This window comes from Salmo salar, chromosome 28, assembly GCF_965601325.2.
Source record: "Salmo salar chromosome 28, fSalSal1, whole genome shotgun sequence".
Taxonomy (NCBI): Eukaryota; Metazoa; Chordata; class Actinopteri; order Salmoniformes; family Salmonidae; genus Salmo; species Salmo salar.
Window position 1 is genome coordinate 29,512,963 of NC_138318.1, and position 25,349 is coordinate 29,538,311.

The following is a 25,349-nucleotide window of genomic DNA, read 5'->3' on the forward strand; positions in this document are numbered from 1 at the left end:
AAGGGGGATCAATGATACACTATAGAAGCTGCCTTTGAAATCTGTTAAGCCTTGGCCGCGGATGAAACCGGACCCTTCACTGGTAATCTAGCGTTTACCACAGAAAGTCTCAAAGTGAAAGGGAATCAGCTGTGGGACCTAGCGACCGACGGTCCACTGAATACTGAAGCACGGGCTTTGGGCTTATGCTGCCTGCTCAATTCTGATGGAGTGTGGCCCTGCCAGCTATCGCTTCTGCATCCAAGTCCCCTTGTTTATTCGTTTCGATTCAACAGCTGGTTTGCTTGAGGACACAGGTTTGTTTCTAGTGCACAAGCTGGCCCCATGACACTACCTTATCTGACTGCCCCAGCATGCATAGCCTTTCACTGAAACACAGTGGGAACCTTTCTGCAGTCGAAACAACCTCTATGTCGGCAATGACGCATCCAATTAAAAGAGGCCTCAATCGGGCTCCATTAAAGACCAATAGACACAGCTGGTTGGTAGAGTTGCCTTTGGGGAAAGCCTCCATTTTTCAGCTCTCCTTTACAATCATTGGCAGGTGCAGGAAGGCAACAGGAGGGCTAGATGGCCAGTGAGAGGCAGGTGGAGGGGCTTTAATCTAAACCAGGACTCCCTGGTGGGTCCTATCCTGAAAGCCAGGACGGGCTTACACTTGTAGGGCCCAGGTTGGATCATTCCAACACAGAGCAGGGGACTACGCCAGAGGCAATTTCAGAAAGCCATTGAAAGATAGCATGTGTAGAAGAGTTCGAAGGAGGAAGAAAGAGAATGCAGAAAGTAGAGAGAGGGAGGATGAAAGAGAGTGGAGGTACAAGAGTACGACCGTGCCGGGGGGTTAAAGAGTAAGACAGTGGCAGGGGGGTTAAAGAGTAAGACCGTGGCGGGGGGTTAAAGAGTAAGACCGTGGCGGGGGGGTTAAAGAGTAAGACAGTGAGGGGGTACAAGAGTAAGACCGTGGCGGGGGGGTTAAAGAGTAAGACCGTGGCGGGGGGGTTAAAGAGTAAGACAGTGAGGGGGTACAAGAGTAAGACCGTGGCGGGGGGGTTAAAGAGTAAGACCGTGGCGGGGGGGTTAAAGAGTAAGACAGTGAGGGGGTTCAAGAGTAAGACAGTGAGGGGGTTAAAGAGTAAGACAGTGAGGGGGTAAAAGAGTAAGACAGTGAGGGGGATTTTAAGGATTTTAGATTTGGGTCAAATAATACAAAGATCGCCAGGAATTCAGCTAACAATGGCTTTCATTTAGGAAATCTATTCAAGCATTCCCACTAAATTGTTTTTATTTTAAAATATAATCCCTTTTTAGGCTTAGTTGTCATCAATTTGCAGTGTACTAATTATTATTATTATTTTCCGTCCCCCCTACCATTTGTTCCGTCAAAAATCGGCCTGCGGCTGAATCTAGTTGCCTACCCCAGGAGTAGAGTCTAGTAATCTTCAGAGAGGTCGTGGCGGTACGAAGGGCTTTCCTTTGACTTTATTTTGCTCAGGCAGTCTGTCGGTCATGGGTGGGTGGGTGCTCTCGGGGCCTGGCTATAAAAATAAAAGCTCTGGCTTCCAGTTGACACATTAGGTTTGGAGTTTGTTTTCCATTATTACAGTGTTTGGAGGCAGAGGAGACAGTTTCTCAAAGGGAATCTAGTGTTTGGAACGTTAGGCCTTTTCTGGGAAAAGTGGCACAAAGAGGATTTGGGAGCATTTGTGAAATGTTCCCTAGAAATTTACTTAAAAATATGTTTTTTTATTAAAGGTCCAATGGAACTGTTTTTATCTCAATATCAAATCATTCCTGGGTAACATTTCTATTATAATTTAAAACAAAGTAACAAAAATAGCTCTTAGCAAAGAGCAATTTTCTCAAGCAAGAACCTTGTTAGGACTGTCTGGCAGTGGTCTGAGTGGGGAAGGGAAAAAATAAAACTAGCTGTTATTGGCAGAGAGGTTTGGAAATCTTTATTATGGTCTATTAACCAATTTACCGCCTGGTAAATGTCACCAGGCAGGCCACAGCTCCATCCCACCAAAACAGGCTGAAATTTCAGGCAGTTTTTAAACAGCTTTTACTCTAAAAGGTTATTTATCATCATTTTCACAGTATTATTTCAACCTCAGTGTGGAAGCGTATATAAAAACACAGGACAATCACATTTTTGACTGCACTGGGACTTTAAGATGTTTTCTCAGTTTTATATCATATTGTACAACAGCTGATAAAACCAACACTGTAAAAGTGTGACAACATTTGATCAGTGTTATTTCCTGACAGTTGCTGGTTAAAAATACAATCTACACAGGACCTTTTAATCAGCAGGTTTGCATGGGAGGGCGTTTCTGCTTTCCATGGTGACATCACCAGGCGGTAAATTCCCTCAGACTACTCCCGGACAGTCCAAGCAAAATTCTTGCTTGAGAAATAGTTTTTTGCTAAAAATATATTTTTGCCAATTGTCATGGAAATCAATTACATAAAGGTACTTCATTGTTACACAGAAATTATTTGATATATAAACGTCTGCATTGAGGGTTTGAGGAGCGTTTCTCACTGCTATTTGCTTGAACCTCTAATCAAGGTGTGAATTCACCAGTTATTTTTTACCCCATTCTTGTGATATCCAATTGGTAGTTATGACCTTGTCTCATCTCTGCAACTTCCCAACGGGTTCGAGAAAGGCATCCTCCAAAACATGACCCACAAAGCTGCGCTGTTCCTTAACACACTGCTCACTTAACCCGGAAGTCAGCTGTACCAACGTGTCTGAGGAAACATTGTACGACTGATGACCGAGGTCAGCTTGCAGTTACCTAGCCCACCACAAGGAGTCCCTAGAGCATGATAAGCAAAGGAAAGCCCCGCTGGCCAGACCCTCTCCTAACCCGGATGTTGCTGGGCCAATTGTGCACCGCTAAGTGGGGCTCCTAGTCACGGCCAGCTGTGACACAGCCTGGAATCGAACCCCAGACTGTAGACCACAGTTCTTTCAGTTCCCTTACACTTGGGTTCCTACATGCCCCGTTGGTTTTGATGAGCAGTATTTTTTGGGAGTGCATAATGACTATATTGTCATAATGAATGACCTAAAACATCAGCAGAGGAATCAATATGCCAATTACCTGAGGTGGTTAAGCAAAAGTTGGAGTCATTCATCAGACTACACTGCCGGTAGAGAGAGGGCTGTCAGCTGCAAAAGAAGAAAGGACAGCACATGGGATATGCAAAAGCTATCGGCCTCCACCACGAACTGACGGGACGGGTCAGGATGAACCAAGATGGGAGCTGTGGTGAAGCGGTATTTGAGATACCGGAACGCCCGGTCAGCAGCTGGGGACCATGTGAACGGAACCTTGGGAGAGATGAGTGCAGACAAGGGGGAAGCCAGGGTGCTGTAGCCCCGGATAAAGCGGTGATAAAAGTTGGCGAATCCCAGGAAACGCTGCAGCTGTACTCTGGATGTAGGCTGGGGCCAATCCACCACCGCTCTCACCTTCCCGGGATCCATCTGTATGGTCCCTGCAGCGATGATGTAATCCATAAAGGGGATGGTGGAGCAGTGGAATTTGTACTTCTCTGCTTTACAAAAATCTGGTGCTCCAGGAGGTGTTGGAGAACCTGTCGGAATTGGAGCATGTGATCTTGGGTGGAGCGGGAGAAGACGAGGATGTCATCGAGGTAGACAAAGACGAACTGGTTCAACATGTCGCGGAGAACATCATTGACCAGAGCCTGGAACACAGCAGGGGCGTTGATAAGGCCGAAGGGCATGACCAGGTACTCGTAGTGCCTGCTGGCAGTGTTGAAGGCACTCTTCTACTTGTCCCCTTCCACACCAGGTGGTAGGCATTCCGTAGGTCCAGCTTGGAGAACATGGTGGCACCCTGGAGTGGCTCAAAGGCCGAGGAGATGAGAGGTAGCAAGGAGCAGTTCTTCATTGTGATGTCGTTGAGACCCCAGTAGTCGATGCACAGGCACAGGGTTTTGTCCTTCTCCACAAAGAACAATCCTGCACCGGGCGGGGGAGGCAGAAGGATGGGTGAACCCTAGAGAGTCCTCAATGTAGGTCTCCATAGCCTTGGTCGCCGGACCCGACAGAGAGTACAGTAGTCCCCTGAGCGGAATGGTGCCTGGGAGAAGGTCAATCCCGCAGTCATAAGGTCGGTACAGCGGCAGCCAAGTGGCCTGGGCCTTACTGAACACCGTCCTGGTACTCTGCTGGAATGGCAGAGAAGTCCGGGGCAACTTCCGAGCCCCCAGGAAGACACCTCGGGCAGGCTGCGCTGACTTCAGGCAATGGGCGTGGCAGAGCGGTCAATGAGGGGGATTGTGTCGCTGGAGCCAGGAGAATCCCAATACCACGGGAACATGAGGAGACTTAATGATCAGGAACTAGATCATATCGCTGTGGTTTCCTGACACATGTAGGTTGATGGGGGTGGTATTGTGGATGACCTGGCCTATAGAGCGCCCGTCCAGTGCTCTAACATCCATGGGAATGGAGATGGGCTGAGTGAGGATATCCAGCTCGGTAGCCAGGGTAGCATCCATAAATCTGTCCCAGAGTCAATTAGTACCCGGAGAGATTTTTACTGGTTCCCCCACAGCAACATGGCATGAAAAGGGATGTGAGTAAGGGGAGAGGAAAGGTTCTCCGTATGGCGCACCAGAGTACTCGTTCCTACCGGTGAGCTTGGTCTTTTAGTGGACAGGTGGAGATGAAATTACCAGTAGTCCAGCAATACAGGATGCTCTTAGTGTGAAGCCTGTATAACCGTTCAGCTGGAGACAGCCAAGCTCTGCCTAGTTATAGGGCTCGGGAAGAGGTCAATCGGCAGTCTTTGGAGGCTCTCGGGGAACTCGGGAGCCTTGGGTTCTCTCGGCAATGGAGCCGGTGGGGACTTCCGGGATACCTTCGGAGGTGAGGTGGAATCGAATCTCCTCTCCTTCCTTCGTTCCCGTAGTCACCCATCGATCCGAATGGTCAAGGCGATGAATGAGTCAAGATCCGTCGGTAGTTCCCGGGCTACAAACTTGTCCTTTACATCCTCTGATACTCTGTGTAGGAACATGTCGAACAGCGCTTCCGGGTTCCAAGCACTCTCCGCTGCCAACATGTGGAAATCCACTGTGTAGCCTGCCACACTACGGGAGTCTTGACGTAGCTGGAGCAGCTTGCGAACAACAGAGAATCAAACACCTTCCGAACCTCCTCCACGAACTCCTCCAGACTGATGCAGATGGCGGATTGTTGCTCCCACACCGCCGTGGCCCAGGCGAGTGCACTCCTGGACATCAACGTTATGATGTACACTATCCTCGAGCGGGCTGAGGGGAACGAAGAAGGGTGCAGCTCGAAAATGAGGGAGCACTGGGAGAGAAAAGCCCGGCAGGTTCCGGAATCTCCAGCATAGCGCTCCGGAGGAGGTAAGCGGGGTTCTCGGGACACTGTGGTAGGCTGGGAAATCACCATTGTGGTAGACTGCCTAACAGACAACCGACGGAATTGCTCCAGCAATGTGTTAAACGCTCGGTCATGGCATTTGGCTAAGGTCTGGAACCCTTCCATAAGACAATGGTGGCTCCTTGGGAGGAGAGAGCGTTGCGGAGCTGGTCTGAGTCTGCTGGGTCAGTCATGGCCAGTTCGTACTATCAGGTTTCAGGTATGACATAGATGCAGACAGTGTCAAATAAACAAAAATGTATTTCTAATACAGGGGCAGGCAAACGACAGGTCAAAGGCAGGCAGGGGTCAATAATACAGAGAGGGTGCAAAGGGTCCAGAATGGCAGGCAGTCTCAGGGTCAGGGCAGGCAGGGGTCAATAATCCTGTGAGGTATAGAACGGCAGGCTCAGGGTCAGGGCAGGCAGAACGGTCAAAACCGGGAAGGACTAAAAAACAGGAGCAAGAAACAGACAGGAGCAGGGGAACAAATGCTGGTAGGTTTCACGAACAAAATAAACTGGCAACAGACAGAGAACACAGGTATAAATACACAGGGGATAATGGGGAAATTGGACGACACCTGGAGGGGGGTGGAGACAAGCACAAAGACAGGTGAACAGATCAGGGTGTGACAAAAAGAGGCACAAGCTACAACAGCACATCAACGTGTTTAGAAAGAATCAGTGAACTTTGCTGAAAGTTGCTGAAATAATTCAATGTTACTGTAATAATACTGCAACCTAAAAGCATAGGATACAGGCTGGCTAAGGTCTTACAAAGTTGAACATCCTCATTGAAATGATGTCACTTGGTGGCTTATGGAGAGAAAGTGTTTTTCTTATCCTTGCCAGTTGGAAGAAATGGTACGCCAACCCAGCGATGTGATTAATGTTTTACACAAGAGATGTTACTAAACTCAACCATGAAGAGCCTTTTATTCCTGTCTGCACAAATTCCACAATTCACAAACTCAATTTATTTTAACGAATATCCAATAAGCATCTGACTTGGGAAAGCTTCCACTTCGACGTTTCCGCCCCCAAGCTCTAACACGATTCAGTCATTGATAAATGTGTTTGTAAAATTTAACACGAAAGAAATCCCAAGAAAGTCTGAAAATTCCTCAGGCCGTCAGAAAAGATGCAGAGATTCTAAACTTTTGAGATATATATGGATCTGATTTGAGGTCCAAAACGGCCACTGAAACAATTAAAGCACATGAGAAGCTTTTTAGCCAACTGGGGAGCATTGCCAAGATACAGCCATTTCTCTCTCAGGCTGATACAGAGAGACTCATCCATGCTTTTACTACAAGCAGGCTTGACTACTGTAACACTCTCCTGTCTGGTCTACCCAAGAAAGCCATTGGTTAACTGCAAAACATACAGAATGCTGCAGCACGGGTACTGACCAAGACCAGACAGACAGCACACATTACACCGCTTTTAAAGTCTCTGCACTGGCTGCCTGTGAGTTTAGAATTCATTTTAAGATTCTTCTATTGGTTTTTAAATCCATCCATGATTGTGCACCCCAATACATGGTCAAACATGCTTTTAAGGTCATTTATGTAACCAGTAGGTCCCTCAGGACCTCTGGCACTGGCCTTCTAACTATCCCAAACACTAGGACCAAGATGCATGAAGAGGCAGCCTTTAGTTATTATGCCCCCAGCCTCTGGAATAGCCTGCCAGAGAACCTGAGGGGGGGGGGGGGGCTGTGGACATATTCAAAAGAGATCTTAAAACACCTTTTTAGCTTTGCTTTTACTTTAGAAGTTTAGTTTTTATTGTTATTCTTTTGTTTTTATCCTCTTATGTTTGTTGTGTAGTAAATATTATTTTCATTATTGTAATATGTTTATTCCTGTTAAGCACATTGTGTTGCATTCCATGTCTGAAATGTGCTGTATAAATAAAAGCTTGATTTGATGAGGACCTTTCGCCCCAAAATTAAGTTCATAAGAAACTCCCCGCAAGGGACATCAATCAATGCTAAAGCCAGCATGACAGGATATGGGTCATTCTATAAACTAGGGCACCAGTGAGGATTTCCTACACTTGACAACTTATTACAGCTGTTGATAAGTCATTGATAATAAAATCTGCCAAAAATGGTCATGTCATTACATTAAGATATAAGGGATCATAGCTATATTCAATCAAATTCACAAGTTGATTTAAAACCCATTTAACCCTTTATCATGGTTAACGTCTTGGCAGATCTGTATTAACAAAAGTGTGTGAAATTAAACCGTGTAAGTTGTTATATGGTAGTGTAAGTTGCTATATCATGTATTAAGCACTAATCTGTTAAATAAGACACTGAACTTGAACCTTGTAAGAATCATGGATCTGTCAGACCGTTTTTTGTATAGAGTTCTCAGAAATGCAGTGTAACATCATGTCTCCTTATGTTACAGGGTGAATACAATTTATGGACACACAAATCCAAAATAATGTATGCATTGCAAAATCGAATGCTTAAACCGGAAGACTCAGCCTTGCCTTGACACTTAAAACTAAATTGATACTGTCATTAATGTGGTGCTTCAATAATTATGCATAATACTTGTTGATGTGCATTTGGTGTCCAGCTGATTAGTTACACCCTGATATTTTCACACATCATCGTCTGATCCAGGAAGGAATTTCACCCGAATGACAGTCGAGTGACAAACAGTTGTTGTGATATCTGATGCAACAAATGCTGGGAAAAAAGGTGTTTGCGAGGAATGTCCAGAATATGTTGGTGTCTTATGCGTTACTCTGGTGAAGACAGTAGTACCTGTACCCAGGATGGACCCAATATCCCTAGCAAATTGATGCTGGTCATCTATTGTTTTCTGCTTGATTTACAGCAGGGTCTCGTTAGATTTAACAGAGAAAGCATCAAGGTGATGAGTTCATGTTTTCATATGTTTTTGTTCCTCAGATAGGACAGAGTCTATTGTGCACAATTGTGTAAAATAGACTATTGCACAACACCCAACCCAATTCCTATTGATTATTCTGGATAGAATGACAAATTACATAGCTTAGTGGTCTTATTCAAAACAGGATCTGGTAATGACAAATACATTTTGTTTTCCATGTCAAACTTGCAATTTTAAACAATACAAGTAGCCTACTTGAATTTCAAGCTCAGAAATTCAAGTACTTGAATAGGCCTACCTTGAAAATATAACATTTCCTCAATTTGGTGCTTGAAAAGTTATTATAAATTGGCTACAAAAATTACAAGTCCTCCTGCTCCCTTATAATTATCCGTGATTTCATTTTTTAATCTGTTTTTGTGACAGATGTGGCCACTTTCGTTTGTTTGCCGCAGCTTCAATTGAAGGGTGTTGTGCTACTCTGTTGCAGTAAATCCACGTGTGGTTATTATTAGGATGACAACATCTAATGCTGGCTTCAACTTGGCTTTCCATACAAATCCTTCCATTAAAAAAGGAACCTGGTGCTTGGTCACTTTCTCATTATAAAAACAGTGATGGTGAGATTCCTGGCTTTATCATGTGTGCCTGCATCAGCCACATAGGGTACAGAAAAATCTCCATGCATCCAATCTATTTAGTCACCATGTCCACATTATTGTTACATATTTCATTTTATATCAATGCATTGGCAAGGCCTACAAAATGTATTATTCTTGAAGTGGTAATGGACCACTTTTTTTGGACAGTTGTTGCATGCTTTTTGGGGGTGGGGGGGTGGGCTCTATATTAGGCCCTACATATACACAATTATATAAATTATACTATTGTATAACACTGAGGTCCTTGACAATTATAATTAAGTGCTTGAATGTGACTAGCCAATGTCTGTATGAACCCTGCTTATAGGATGTTGTTGTATAGGTGGAATTATGGGCCAGTTTGCATGTATTCACTATTATTCCTCTAAGTAAACATGTGGAACTGTGTGAAAATCCTTTTCATTTCAAACCATTTGAAAAGTTGATCCCAATGTCACACATTGGCTCCATTATTTATAGAAAGACCCATATCTTTTAAAGAGACGTGGCTTTGGGAGCTTTTGAAGCGGCGACAAATTGGATACTGTGGCCAGACCACTGTGCACTTTCGTCGCCACCAGATCAGAGCACCTTTCAGAAATTAAGAGCCAGACGTCCAAAAAACCCTGATGCTGAAAAACTGTAAAGGATGTCTTGTCTCATGGAGCTAGAGCCAGATCTACTGACACAAGAGCCGGGGTTCCCCTCCCTCTGTTCTGAGCCGGTGTTCCCCTCCCTCTGTTCTGAGTCGGTGTTCCCCTCCCTCTGTTCTGAGTCGGTGTTCCCCTCCCTCTGTTCTGAGCCGGTGTTCCCCTCCCTCTGTTCTGAGCCGGTGTTCCCCTCCCTCTGTTCTGAGCCGGTGTTCCCCTCCCTCTGTTCTGAGCCGGTGTTCCCCTCCCTCTGTTCTGAGCCGGTGTTCCCCTCCCTCTGTTCTGAGCCGGTGTTCCCCTCCCTCTGTTCTGTACATCTAGCTACAACAGCTGCTCAACCCATTGATTGCCTAATTTTTCATGTTTATTGATCACCTGCATGCTGGCATTAATTATAAGCACTTAAACGTAGGCCTTGTTGTGCAGGTACAGTTTAAGCATATATTACTAATTCAACCATCATATGGGGTTTCTGCAATCAACAAAGACTATCATAAAAAAAGGGGTAAAGTTTAGTTACCCTGTTATTTTTATCTGATTGTTTTTTTATATGATTATTTTCTCGATCCCAAAAGGCTTATCAGAACATGACAATTGGGCTCGTTTGAAACCTCAGCCATGCGATGATGCCGTAGTGTTACTTCATCCTAACAACTGCAGATGCAAGAGTGGAAAAAGACAAACTGAAAACAGGAAGGTAAATATTTGTCTCTAGACATCAAAATTCCAGAGTGGGGAAATCTAGTCCGATGGGGAAGCAGCTTTGAATTTCATGCTCTTTAAATTACACTTCCTGTGATGTCTCCTCACTGACCTCGACGGAAGAGAATCGCCATTATAATAGCACACAACAGCCACAATGGCGCTCTTATAGGGGTAGAATAAAAAGGGCCAATTCTCCATTCCAGCGGTTGGTGATCCGGATAATTGCCATGAAATAGGTGGACGACGAACGCTTTTGGAAGTCTAGCAGAGTGGGGTCAGCCTGTCCCGTTGTGGAGGAGCCAGACATATTGAGAAATCTCATAGGCTGACCTGAGGCCAGTGAGTGTCCTCCCTCCCCAACTTCATTACCATGGCAATCACTTTCTGCTGTACTGGCTTCATATGGCTATTTGATCCTGATTGGATACTGGATTGGATTCTGATCTCTTTTTTGCAAAGCCTCCCTGACACTTCATATTTACAAAATAGACATCTTCATGAAGCCAAAGTGGAAGAGGACTTGGCTGTGTAACAACGACAATTTCTGTAAAGCGTGAATATCCCAAATCTACAAGTGGACAACAACAACACTAGGTGAACAATTTGCATAAAGGAAAGAGGACAACAAGAGTATTTCAGGATTCTACCTGTTTAACGTAGTCTTAAACTTGAAGAGAATCATAACATTGAAGTTACATACCAATATGAAAGGTTCCTGCGTCCTATTGGCAGAAAATTATGGGGGGGAAGGAAATCACATTAATAACAAAAAATAAAAAACATACATTTGGTTTGCACATCACAAGAGCACTTTATGGTGCATGTTTTCATATTATGTGCAAATAACTGTGGTGAGCCTTTAAGTACATTTGGCAACTCCCTTCTAACGCACACCAATTCAAATGCCTCCCTGTGTTGTTAATGACAATACAGAGTTCTTCGGGACTATAGCGTGTTGCACTGATGTTTCCCACAGTCTTCCCAGACAGCCATTTAGTCCCTGTACATGGGTCCGTCCTTCTTAATGAGATTTGACACCCACCCTCCCCCACAAGCCAAGTCATAGAATAACTTCCCATATGGGGGGAGGGGGGAGGGTTAGGGCGATTCCAAGGGCCTGTGACTGACGAGCCCTGAACAATTATTAGAACGTTAGGTTAATAATTTAATAGTGAAAAAAATGTACCCATCATCATTAATATATTTTATTTATAATGTACTAATAAAACGAACGGTTTATTTTTCTTTTATTGTTTTTTGCAAAAAGTAAACATCCAGAGAGCATCTGTATAAAAATCTCACTAGACACAAAGGCAGCCAATATCAGAGCCTTAAAGGAAGAGATGCAGGCTCTTAGAGATGGATGGGAGTCTCTCCTGTCTGAGGCAACACTGATTGCTACGCAAATGGATGTTGCACCTCAATTTAGCAAGGAACACAGCCGCCAGAGGAAAAGGAAGACATTCTATGATGAGACCTCTCAAGAGGAGACAGCTCAGGACAGTGCAGCAGCGGTGTTTGGGAACACAGAGGAAAAGGAAGACATTCTATGATGAGACCTCTCAAGAGGAGACAGCTCAGGACAGTGCAGCAGCGGTGTTTGGGAACACAGAGGAAAAGGAAGACATTCTATGATGAGACCTCTCAAGAGGAGACAGCTCAGGACAGTGCAGCAGCGGTGTTTGGGAACACAGAGGAAAAGAAAGAGATTCCATGATGAGACCTCTCAAGAGGAGACAGCTCAGGACAGTGCAGCAGCGGTGTTTGGGAACACAGAGGAAAAGAAAGAGATTCCATGATGAGACCTCTCAAGAGGAGACAGCTCAGGACAGTGCAGCAGCGGTGTTTGGGAACACAGAGGAAAAGAAAGAGATTCCATGATGAGACCTCTCAAGAGGAGACAGCTCAGGACAGTGCAGCAACGGTGTTTGGGAACACAGAGGAAAAGAAAGAGATTCCATGATGAGACCTCTCAAGAGGAGACAGCTCAGGACAGTGCAGCAGCGGTGTTTCGGAACACAGTGTTTTTTACTGCTATGGACAGCATCATAAGTGACTTGGACACTAGGTTCCACACCACTACAAAAAAAAATTGAAGAATTTTCTGCTGTTCTGAAAGTTGGGCAGATTAGTGAGGATAAAGTCCCTTCTGTGTGCCAACCACTGATCATGAAGTATTCCAGAGATCTTACACCTGAGTTTCAAAATGAAGTAAGACACCTGAACACTGTACATGCTGCCACTTTCCCCCCTAACTTGTCCCCTCTTGGTCTCCTGGATGCAAATTGTAAGATGAAGCTGCAAAGCATTTTTGTAGAAGTGTGCATTGCTTTACGTATATTTTGCACAACGCCTGTGACTGTTGCTGGTAAGCTAAAATTGATTAAAAAAACGGTTTGAGGTCCACTATATCCCAGGACAGGCTTTGCAGTCTTGCCATGCTGTCCATTGAGAGTCAGTTAGCTAGAACGCTGGACTTCAAAGACTTGATCAGTGACTTTGCTAGCAAGAAGGCTCGACACTGTGCTCTTGGTGAGTAAGGCTGAGCAAGGGCCAGTGATAACTGTTAAATGGCATGGCTATGGATATTGGATCACTACACACATGATGGCCACAGGCTGAGAACAAAGACTGAGAACAGACTGAGAACAAGATATATTTCAAAGTAATGGCTGGATTGCCATAAAGTTTGTGCACAATCAAGACCCCAAGTGGAAGAAACCTATTGATTTGGTGACCACTTGACCTTTCCTCTAGCGCCACCATCAGGCCTTTTCATTTCCATGTTGTTTTCCATTTTCTATTTACACTTTTACAGCTGCTTATTTTCTAGTTGGTATGTATACTTAGTTCAAACATCTGCTGCTGATTTTATTATTTTATTTGTTATATCATTCTATAGATGATAATGTTCATTTATTTTAATCGAAGAGGTCAATGTATATTTAAGTTATATTTATTTTAAGTTATTCATTAATGTTAGGAGATTTTCCATTCAGTAATTTTGCCATTAAAATTACATTTAGACTGTAAAAGATGGCCTTTAGCACATTTCTTATAGAGGGTATCAGTCTTGCATCAAATAGTGAATTCCACTGTATGCAGAATGTTGTATGCATGTCTGCAGTGTTATATTTTCACAGCTCACTGTCAGTAAATATCGTACAGTAAATATTGGACTACAAGAGAGTTGCAAGCCTGCAAAGGTAGAGTTATTTAAAGCTTTGAATGGGTCGAATGGGTTCTGGAGGTGTGTGGTTACAGCAATTGCGCAGGGTTGGTGTGGCCTGTGGTGGTGGGGCCCAAAGTGATATCTTTCATGGGGCCCAAAATCCCTGGCGGCCCCCTGCCTGTGGCTCACAATAGTTATTATATGACTCAGAGACTATTAAATGACCATGTCCTTTCAGTGCATCCAGTGTACAAAACGTGGAAAATAAAAACTATTCTCAGTGTTTCTTCCTGCTGCCTAGACTGTTAGTAACTGAATAGTAATTGTATTGACTGTTTCATGGAAAACATTTCAGTCTTTGTAAAAAGGTCAGGTCATAATAACCTCAGCAAAATTAAGAAAAACACATGGAACATCTTGTTTCCACATTTCATGATCTATAATCACTCACTTTAATTGGCGTAAATAGGTTGCTTTCTGAAGTTCATAAGTACTTGAGAGAGAACATGTGAGAAAATCCCTTTCACAAATGAACATGTTTAACTGGAAAGAAAATGGACTGCATAATGAAAAAACAGCTCCACCAACAGGCCAAACTGTAGAATGAAAAGACAGCTCCACCAACAAGACACACTGTAGAATGAAAAGACAGCTCCACCTACAGGCCAAACTGTATAAATAAAACAGCTCCACCAACAGGCCAAACTGTATAAATAAAACAGCTCCACCAACAGGCCAAACTGTATAAATAAAACAGCTCCACCAACAGGCCAAACTGTATAAATAAAACAGCTCCACCAACAGGCCAAACTGTATAAATAAAACAGCTCCACCAACAGGTCAAACTGTATAAATAAAACAGCTCCACCAACAGGCCAAACTGTATAAATAAAACAGCTCCACCAACAGGCCAAACTGTATAAATAAAACAGCTCCACCAACAGGCCAAACTGTATAAATAAAACAGCTCCACCAACAGGCCAAACTGTATAAATAAAACAGCTCCACCAACAGGCCAAACTGTATAAATAAAACAGCTCCACCAACAGGTCAAACTGTATAAATAAAACAGCTCCACCAACAGGCCAAACTGTATAAATAAAACAGCTCCACCAACAGGCCAAACTGTATAAATAAAACAGCTCCACCAACAGGCCAAACTGTATAAATAAAACAGCTCTGCCAACAGGCCAAACTTTAAGAAAACAGGTCCACCAACAAGCCAAACTGTAGAATAAAAACAGGTTCTCTAAGAATACCGTTTTCTCCATCTTCACAATGAGAATTATGAATTCTACTCAATAACGGTTTCAGACAAATTGCCACACAGATAGGGAGATTTCGCCATTTTGAAAAAGCTCATCACTTCAGGGTTTTCAAGAGATGCTGACATAATTACTTTAGGTACTGCTCCTAGACCTCAGGTACTCAAGTACTATTTGAGATGGTCCGGACACAATGAATTATCCAAAGAGAGTGTAAAGAACATTGTAATTTAGCTACACATTTTGCATAGGGCAGATAATTGATTTGCAGTTACAAAGCTCATCTCTTTCAATTCTACACATTTATCCATGTCTTCTGTGTGTTCATATGATACCAGGGGTCGAAGCCCGACCAAGTTTTTTTCTAGTCGGGACCCATATTGACTCCATTCTGGATCCGGATCCAGACCGCGGTCCACCAGTTCAGTATGGGGGTCGTAGACTATTAGAGACCACAATGCTTGAGCATTGTAACTGTTCCCCAGTGTGCCATTGGACTTCCTGACAGGTCACCCCCAGGTGGTGAAGGTAGGAAACAACACCTCCACTGATCCTCAACACAGTGGCCCCACAAGGGTGCGTGCTCAGTCCCCTCCTGTACTCCCTGTTCACCTATGACTGCGTGGCCACGCACGCCTCCAACTCAATCATCAAGTTTGCAGATGACACAACAGTAGTAGGCCTGATTACCAACCATGACGGCAGCCTACAGGGAGGAAGTGAAGGCCCTGGGAGTGTGGAGCCAGGAAAATAACCTCTCACTCAATGTCGACAAAACAAAGGAGCTGATCGTGGACTTCAGGAAACAGCAGAGGGAATATGCCCCTATCCACATCGATGAGACCGCAGTGGAGCAGGTGGAAAACTTCAAGTTCCTCGGCGTACAAAACACTGACGATCTGAAATGGTCCACCCACACAGGAGACTGAAGAAATTTGTTTTGGCACCTAAAATCCTCACAAACCTTTAGAGATGCACATTTGAGAGCACTTTGTCGGGCTGTATCACCACCTGGTAAGACAACTGCACCGCCCGCAGGGCTCTCCAGAGGGTGGTGCGGTTTGCCCAACGCATTACCGGGGGCAAACTACCTGCCCTCCAGGACACCTACAGCACCCAATGTCACAGGAAGGCCAAAAAATCATCAAGGACAACAACAACCCAAGCCACTGCCTGTTCACCCTGCTATCATCCAGAAGGTGAGGTCAGCACAGGTGCATCAAAGCTGGGACCGAAAGACTGAAAAACAGCTTCTATCTCAAGGCCATCAGACTGTTAAACAGCCATCACTAGGCGGCTTCAACCCGGTTACGTAACCCTGCACCTTAGAGGCTGCTTCCCTATATACATAGACTTGAAATCACTAGTCACTTTAATAATGTTTACATATTTTTGCTTTACTCATCTCATGTGTATATACTGTATTATATTCTACTGTATTTAGTCTATGCCACTCTGACATTGCTCATCCTGATATTTATATATTCCTTAATTCCATTATTTTACTTTTAGGTTTGTGTGTATTGTGTGCATTGTTAGATTTTACTGCACTGTTGGCGCTAGAAACACAATTTCGCTACACCCTCAATAATATCTGCTAAACATCTGTATGTGACCAATAACATTTCATTTGATTTGATGGACATCCTGAGTACAAACTAAAATCCAACAGTTGTCCTTCTCAGACTCACTGGGGTCATGTATCTGCAAGCAAATAAAATCAGTTGGAGATCTTAATGAGCTCACGCACAGACGGCCAGATGGTGATTAAAGCGTAATGCAACACTGAGGGAAGTTAAACTATCCTCAGACCTATGGTGCTGACTGCTGAGATTCCTAAACCAGCCAAGAGCACTATAGGAAAATGAAGAAGTACCACAGTGATGTCAAAGTTGACACTTCAGTGGCACAGTGAAAAACTTCATGCTGCATAGATGAGGAAGCCACCACTAGTCCTGGATCATCAATACCTTGGACTGGAGCTCCATGGAAATGCCTTGCCAAGCCTGAGCATGTAGCGAGATGGGAAGGAGGCAGAGGACAGGGGTGAGGAGGAGGAGAGGGGGAGGAGGCAGAGGAGAGGGAGGAGGAGAGGGGGAGGAGGAGAGGGGGGAGTAGGCAGAGGAGAGGGGGAGGAGGCAGAGGAGAGTAGAAGGAGACCAGGAGGAGATGAAGAAGAGGAGTGAAGAGGAGGAGAAAGGGAGGAGGCGGAGGAGAGGGGCGAGGAGGCGGAGAGGGGGAGGAGGCAGAGAGGGGGAGGACGCGGAGGAGAGGAGGAGGAGGAAGAGGCAGAGGAGAGGAGGAGGCAGAGGAGAGGGGGAGGAGGAGGCAGAGGAGAAGGGTGAGGAGGAGGAGAGGGGGAGGAGGCAGAGGAGAGAAGAAGGAGAGGGGAAGGAGTTGGAGGCGGAGGCAGAGGAGAGGGGTGAGGAGGAGGAGAAGGCAGAGGAGAGGAGAAGGAGAAGGGGAGGAGGAGGAGAGGGGGAGGATGTGGAGTAGAAGAAGAGAGGGAGGAGGCGGAGGAGATGGGTGAGGAGGAGGAGAGGGGGAGGAGATGGGTGAGGAGAAGGAGAGGCAGCAGAGGAGAGGGGGAGGAGGCAGAGGAGAGGAGGAGGAGGCAGCAGAGGAGAAGAAGGCAGAGGGGGAGGAGGCAGAGGAGATGGGTGAGGAGGAGGAGAGGGGGAGGAGGCATTGGAGAGAAGGAAAGGAGGTGGAGGCAGAGGAGAGGGGTGAGGAGGAGGAGAGGGGGAGAAGGCAGAGGAGAGGAGAAGGAGAGGAGGTGGAGGCGGAGGAGGAGGGGAGGGGAGTGAGTTGGGGCAGTCAACGTTTTAGTTCTCTCTATAACGTTGGTCAATAAAGAGTGTCTGAGGGAACTTTGTGACGTCCCAGCAGCCTACGTTGGCAAAGGTCGGAATCACATTAAATTCACATACGGCACATTTGCATGCATCTTAAAAGGTTCCCTAGTCAGCAGTTCTGCAAGTTTGAAAGATTTCTCAAATATTACGATGGCAGAGAAATGGTTACCTGTGTCAAGACAAGAAACACCAGATCCCTTTGGAGAAGATCTGGGCTTAGAAGATCTGGGAAGAGAGGAGTGAAGAGATATTTTTTCAGTCAAGAAACCATCAGTAAGCACCTTAACTCATTTGGCAAAATGACAGGCAAAGAACATGGGACAGTGATGGGTATTGGTCCCCAAAATACAATATTAGGGTAAAAAAACAAGTGTTAATTATTATGCAAATTAATTCAACATGAGCCAATTATCTGCTCTAGCAATTACATGTTGCAGAATTTGCAAATGGTGTGGCAAACTTAAAGGTCAGTCCATTAAAGAAAAAAAAGAAAAAGAAAAGCTGACATTGATAACATGCAAGAAAAAACGAAATGTGCCACTTTAACTCCAGAGTGAATTTTAGACCTTGGGGATATCTATGAATAATTAAATTCTCAAGCAGGACAGAAATTCCCTCGGTTTGATATCTCCCCATCAAATCATCTTAGGTATTTACACTTCATATCGTTTTGTGACATCAATCTAGACTTGGCGATAACCTTATTGAATTTTAGGGGCTAGAAATGCTGTAAGCAGGACGATTGCCAATGCTGTTGCAAATCCCAAAAGGTCACTCTCTATTGGATATTGGATTAGAATGGTCTGGATATAAGATGGAAAGTCATCTCCCCCTTGTTGACAAAGACATCAGAATCTCGATAAGCAAACAGTAATACGGAAATTGACTAAATTTAACAAGATTAACCATCTGGAACCGTCAAAGTGTATCTGTCCAACAAAGATATGGATGCTGTGGCAAAAGAGATTGAGTAGATGTGTTGTGGAATTGCTCCATTTCAAGAGATCAACAATATTGGCTATTTCTGTGCACGTTCATGTCACCAGCTTTGATGGTTATCGGAGAGCTAGCAAATATTTTGGACAATCAAGTTCATTTAGAATTGTTTTTCTAGAATGGGGAAATGTTTTTCATGATCAGTGAATAGGGACTATCTCAAAGTGTGTTAGTTGTTAATCAAGCCCTGCACTAGCATGATTACACCAAGCTCTTTAAAAACACACCTCAACATTGACGCACATTGACACACAACATTGACACACATGTATTGTTTGTGTACGAATAACTGACATTGTTAATTTAACAAATCTCTGACAATGACACTGATATCTATTCTAAATTCAATTAATTGAGAATAGATCTGGGGGTATGGGTCTCTGAGGGCACTAGTTTAAAGCCTGCAATGACAGGTGTACTGAGGAGTGGTTGCTAAGAAACGCTCACTTCAAGCCTTGAGCATCAACACTACCACCTTGGAGGAAAATGAATACAGGTGAGGGATTATTCTACTACAAAGACTCGGTCATGATGCCTAACACAATGCAAACTAATTAGTTTAGGGAGTCTCAACAACACTGCCAACAGTATTGAGAATAACTAAATGAATGTTAGATATGTTGCCAGGAGATGATATTAAGGAGTTAAATCAACCTTCAGCGGGAGTAACGGTCTTCAGCTCCCTACTTTCACAGACTATTGAAAATAACTGTCATTATAAATCACACGGTGGCCTTGGTGAGCAGTCACAAGCTTGCTGCATAAGAAATTATTTATTTGATTTCAGCCACAAAGCCCCATGATGGCACTCAGAACAAAGGAGACTTCAGGAGCTGATTGAATGAACACCAAGTGTCTTGTTAGCGTTACAGAAAAAATGTCATTTTATGCAAATTCAGGGAGCCAGCAGTGAAAGTGCAGAGTTGGCATTAAAGCTTGTCAGACCATGCAGACAGCTGACATACGAATTGATGAGAGCTGCATGACCGTTTTGAAGTCTGAACACTGTGGATCATCACTTCACTTAAACAAATAGATCTACTGAGATTTTCATGCAACCTTCTAACCAAAGATGTGAAAGTGGACATGGAATCAGAACATCTACAGTACCAGTTAAAAATGTGGACACCTACTCATTCCAGGGTTGTTCTTTATTTTTACTATTTTCTACATTGTAGAATAATAGTGAAGACATCAAAACTATGAAATAACACATGGAATCATGTAGTAACCAAAAAGTCATGTAGTAATCATGTAGTAACCAAAAAATATATATTTTATGTTTGAGATTCTTCAAAGTAGTCACCCTTTGCTTTGATGACAGCTTTACACGTGTCTTATTTCATAGTTTTGATGTCTTCACTATTATTCTACAATGTAGAAAACAGTAGAAATAAAGAAAAATCCTTTAAGTGAGTAGATGTGTCCAAACTTTTGACTGGTACTGTATGCATGTCTTAGAGTGTCTTTAACTCCAGGAAATAGAAAAGGGCCGCTAATGATTCTGTTTACAAACATCATTATGTACGAACTGTACAAAAGGTTAGAGTTTGAAGTAATTCCAAAGTGTCAACTCCCATCTACATGCATTTACCATTGAGAATAATAAGGAATTCAATAATTCAATACTTATTTTAATTTCACTAATTTCTCACAGGAAAAATGCATATCAGCAAAAAACAAGCCCTTCAATACCATTTAAAGTCCATATAAACCCAAATTACATTATTGAATTACAGTCACCCTACAAAAAGTCTGTATAGTGCATTTAACAGATTGTTAGAACTCAGCCGAGAAGGAAGTAGTAGGGGATGATTATAAAACAATCCTTTACTTGATCAGCCAGAAATATCACAGAAGCAATTTCTTTCCTCGATCAACAGTGAGTTGAAGGTCACCTATCTTAGAAGGGAAAAAAACTGCCTGCCTCCAAACACACCTCTCCTGCTTCAAGGGACCAGCAAGAGGCCTTAACACACTGACAAAATGACATGTCAGGTTGCGACAGTACTCCCATCTACAACGTGCTTTACTAAAAGTGCTGAAAAACAAAGGCACCTTTTCATATCTTGAAGGACAAAAGGCAAAGAAAAGTCATACGTTTCCATATTTTCACTCCACGGATAAAGAGAGCCTAAAATGGGCACAAAATAAATATATATAAATGCACATTTTATATGTCATTTGCACTTCATGTCAGACACACAGGCAAGGTGTGGCCTGGGAGACAATATGCAGTACAACAATAAAAGCGAAGAGAAGGCCAAGGCACAGAGAATAGCGATTTGACGCCAAATGAAGGTTATGTCCCTGAGGGCATAGGGACCTCTCAACACTTCATAATGGCGGTCTGCTGTTTCCACATGTTGGCGGGTCTGGGGACGGGCTAACGGGCTGGAGAGCTCTAGGGAAAGAGGTTGAGAGCAGGAAGATATTCAGTCACTGAATGTGTGTAAAGTGTAAAGTATGGCCTAAACTCAGTTTCAGTTGTTTAGACAGTCAATAAGGCACACAAATGGGCCTGTCATCAAATGAATTGTAATATTTTGGGGAAATTACAATGACTGTAATGACGATATATCTTCAACAGAAACTTCAATAAAAAAATGATGCAATAAGTGCCTATTCAAATCAACCACAGTTAAAGATGCACTACGCAGAAATCTATTTCCTGGTTGCCAAAATTCTAATAGTTCGCCTAATTTCAGTTTGTGACAAAGCAAGCAAGTACAGTGTAGAGCATTATTGTACCATCTAAGCCACTGAAATATCTTTTCCATAAATTGCGGTGGCAGGTAGCCTAGTGGTTAGAGCGTTGGACGAATAACTGAAAGGTTGCAAGATCAAATCCCCGAGCAGACAAGATAAAAATCTGTTGTTCTACCCCTGAACAAGGCAGTTAACCCACTGTTCTCCAGTAGGCTGTCATTGTAAATAAGAATTTGTTCTTAACTGACTTGTCTAGTTAAATAAAGGTAAAACAAATACAAATATTGTGTTTTCAGCTGTTTGAAGCAGGTGTACAAAACCTAAAGTAAAAGATGCACAAACTAAACGTAAGAACGGGAAGCATAGAAATAGCGCACATAGAACTACTGCGTCTTAGACTTGCTTTCAATGAGAACGAAAGATATATAAAACACACACTTTAATGTGGTCGGGTCGCCCAAAAAGTTACATATTGCAGCTTTAATGACAGCCTTACATTTTCTTTCCAGAAATGAATTAGGCCTAATATTTGGTTAAACTACACCAATAACATACAATTAATTGAATGTTTCTGTTTGGGTGTTAAACCCTCCAACACATCTGGTGTCACGCCCTGATCTGTTTCACTTGTCTTTGTGCTTGTTTCCACCCCCCTCCAGGTGTCATCCATCTTCCTCATTGTCCCCTGTGTATTTATACCTGTGTTTTCTGTCTGTCTATTGCCAGGTCATCTTGTTTGTTCAAGCCTACCAGCGGTTTGTCTCAGCTCCTGGTTTGCCCTAGTCGCTCTTTTTCTCGTCCTCCTGATTTTTTTGCCTGTCCTGACCCTGTACCCGCCTGTCTGACCACTGCCTTTCTCTGAGCCTGCCTGCCGTCCTGTACCTTTGCTCCACCCCTGGATTACCGACCCCTGGCTGACCTGAGCCTGCCTGCCTGCCGTCCTGTACCTTGGCCTCTGCTCTGGATTATCGACTCCTGCCTGCCCCTGTGGTTACAATAAACATTGTTACTTCACACAGTCTGCACTTGGGTCTTAACTTGATTCCTGATAATTTGGTACATGTTACTCGCAAAAAATCCCCTTCAGCCTAATTCAAGCCGTATGTACCTATAAACTGAATAAACCTCTACAACTAACTGCAACAATTTCATTTCAGTAAAAACAAATGCTCACTTCTCCAGGGCCTAGTTTGTCAATTGCAAAAAAAAATACATTGAGAAGCACATCTGAAAATTGCATACCAATATGTTTACCCAAGTACATTGTGCACAAGCACACAAGCTACGCATTGGCAACACGGCGCGTCACACAAGTACACCGTGGTTAATGTACAGTAAAAAAAATGGGACACCGTTGAAAAGTTCAATAAGCAATTTGTCTGAAAGAGAGAAGAAGAGTAATGGGATGCCATAACAGTGACTCCAAGGCGTAACGGAACCTGCTTGTTCATGTGACACAGGCTCTCTTTGTGAAGATTTTCACCATCACTGCTCTGGGAGGGGAGACAAAGCCTTTCATATTTAAACATCCCCTCTTCACCACAAATCACTTGAATTTTGAAATATTCATCAGGGTAGCTTCTGTCCACAAAAGCCCTTATCAAGGTGTAATAGCGCTGAGTGATTAGTGCTTTCTGAGGTCAGTTCCATGGATCATTTTTTTAAGCATGTAATGCAATATGAAATAATGACGTTACAATGATTTTGGAGCTTTTTAATGGGAATTCTTCAATTGCCAAAACATTGAAAATATTACATTGGGTCTCTGATCAGGTCCACATTGGGTAGGCATCAATAGAAAAATAGGAAATGACTATGAAATAATAAAAGATATATGTCATCTCTGATCAGGCAGTAGCAGTCAGCCAGCTAGGCCATCTAACATTATGTGCTCCCCATACTGTACTGTCTTTAGTCATCCTATTTAGCTAGCTTTACTTAGTATGCTGCAGAGTTGTCTGACAAAATCATTTTACTACTTCTTCAAAGTACATGAGGCATACTTTCACGAACTGTCTTTGTCACTCTCGTCGTTGTGCACATTCCTCTCTCATGTTGTCTATGCAGTCTATATGTATCTAACCTAACGTAGCAGGTGTAAAAGTGTATCCGTCCAGAGATCTGTATACTGTATATTGATGAGATGCTCACGTCTCCCCCTAACGATGGAAGTCATTGCCCCAAATGCGGGAAGGCAGGCGACAAACATAGGTCCAAAATAAGCCCATAGAAACGCATTGGGCTTAGTTTGGACAGATTTTGGCGAGAGTGAAAGCTCTCGCGTCATCTCTTCCTCTCTGATCCGTCTAAACTGGGGGGAAATGGTGCAATGGATTATGGTCATTGTAGTTAATTACCACATTTCTGCACTAAACTAGGTTGAATATTTGCTTAATGAAAACTACATCTCCCTTCAGCCCAGCATCCCACATAGTTCTTCACTGGATTTCTTTCATGAATGATTTGATTTCTCTCTAGAGAAATGGCGCTTTGGGCTCACAAAAAAATAACTAAATGAAATTCAAGTAATTTAACTAACGTCAGTCATTTAGTTGTTTAATAACTGAAAAAATATAATATAAAATGTTGGTTAATCTCTCAGCACTAAGGTGTAAGGAAAGGAGTCTTCAGCCACAGCCCAGGTGGCATTTTTGCAGGTGGATAAGGATATCACAGACTGGCTAGTGCAGTCTTTCTGGTGACCTCACTTCGGAATAAGAACCCAGTAGGGGGTTACTTAGCGTTCCTTTTACACCACCTAGAAACAGTCTCATCATTAAAACACCAACAAAGTACATCATTATATATCAAATGTCAAAAAGCAGCTCACATTTGAGGCCTATGATAACCTTGCAGTTAATTGCGACGAGGCAGCAGTGCAGCAACCCTAGCCCCTGCCTGGACTTCCACAGCACAACAAATATCACGTAAACCATCAGTCTCCTCCTAATCAACACCATCTCACACTCTGTAGTGGTATATTACCCAAACTGATGACTACCTGTCCAGTGCAGACATCCAGACGATTCATTTAGACACCAGAAAAGACCATTCTCACCCCCATGTCCCCCAAGGCATGCCTCTTACAAGAGCATGGGCAAATTATTTTTGAACAAAGAGATCGTTGTTCTGCATTTCAATGAGTGAGCAGACACTGAGGAAGGAGAGGAGGCAGGGACGGCAGAGGAGGCTTGATAAATGTTCAGACGGGTCCAGAGTGTTATATCCCTGGCGTGGCATGCCTGGCGAGTACAGCCAAATGAATCAGCGCCTGTTGTTGCTAGTGGTCCTCAAGGAGGTCCTCTAGGCTACTTCACTCAACATACATCAGGAAACAGAAGCAGGCTGAAAGTGACAGCCCTGATGCTGCAAATCAATTGGTGGCTAACCTTAAATACACCTTAAATAACTACAAATCAGCCATCATCCCAAACAGTAATTCTTTCAGGTTACACATCCTAGTGATGGCCATGTACGTTAGTTAGAGTCATACAATCCCAATTATTCTCAAAGTGAGTAGTTTAGCTTTGGCTGTGATAATGTGCACTCAAATTGAGCTTCTAGGGCTGTTTTCACATTGACGATAGCAAAAGGACATTTGAGTGGTTCTCAAGAGGTATAGATTGAAGAGACAACACTGTTGAGTAAACTTGCAAAATGATCACGTCTTGAGCTCCACCTCTGGAGTTCGTGCCCCGACAGATCTCCCCCCAGCAGATCTCTGGAAACAGAATTGTCTCATTGAACTCACTCCTACAGTATAAACTGTAATAGCAGATCAATGTTTTTTTAAATACCTGAAATGTACAGATATTTTCCTTATATTTGAGACTGGATTTATTGAGCTTACATGAAATTGCAGTAACAGCTGGATACATTGTGAAATTGTGGCAGTAGCTGCCGCCTGCCAGATGCACTGAGGCTCGTAAAACTATTAAAGTCCATTCCCGCCTCCATATATACATTGTTTATGTCGACACTAATCTCAAAATGTTGACATACAGTTGAAGTCGGAAGTTTACATACACCTAGGTTGGAGTCATT

General features: G+C 43.5%; 1 pseudogene; it reads right to left on the reverse strand.

The window, feature by feature from the left end:
* The window catches only part of LOC106589779 (DNA primase large subunit-like), a 105,984-nt pseudogene that overhangs the window by 45,463 nt on the left and 35,172 nt on the right, over nucleotides 1-25,349 (reverse strand).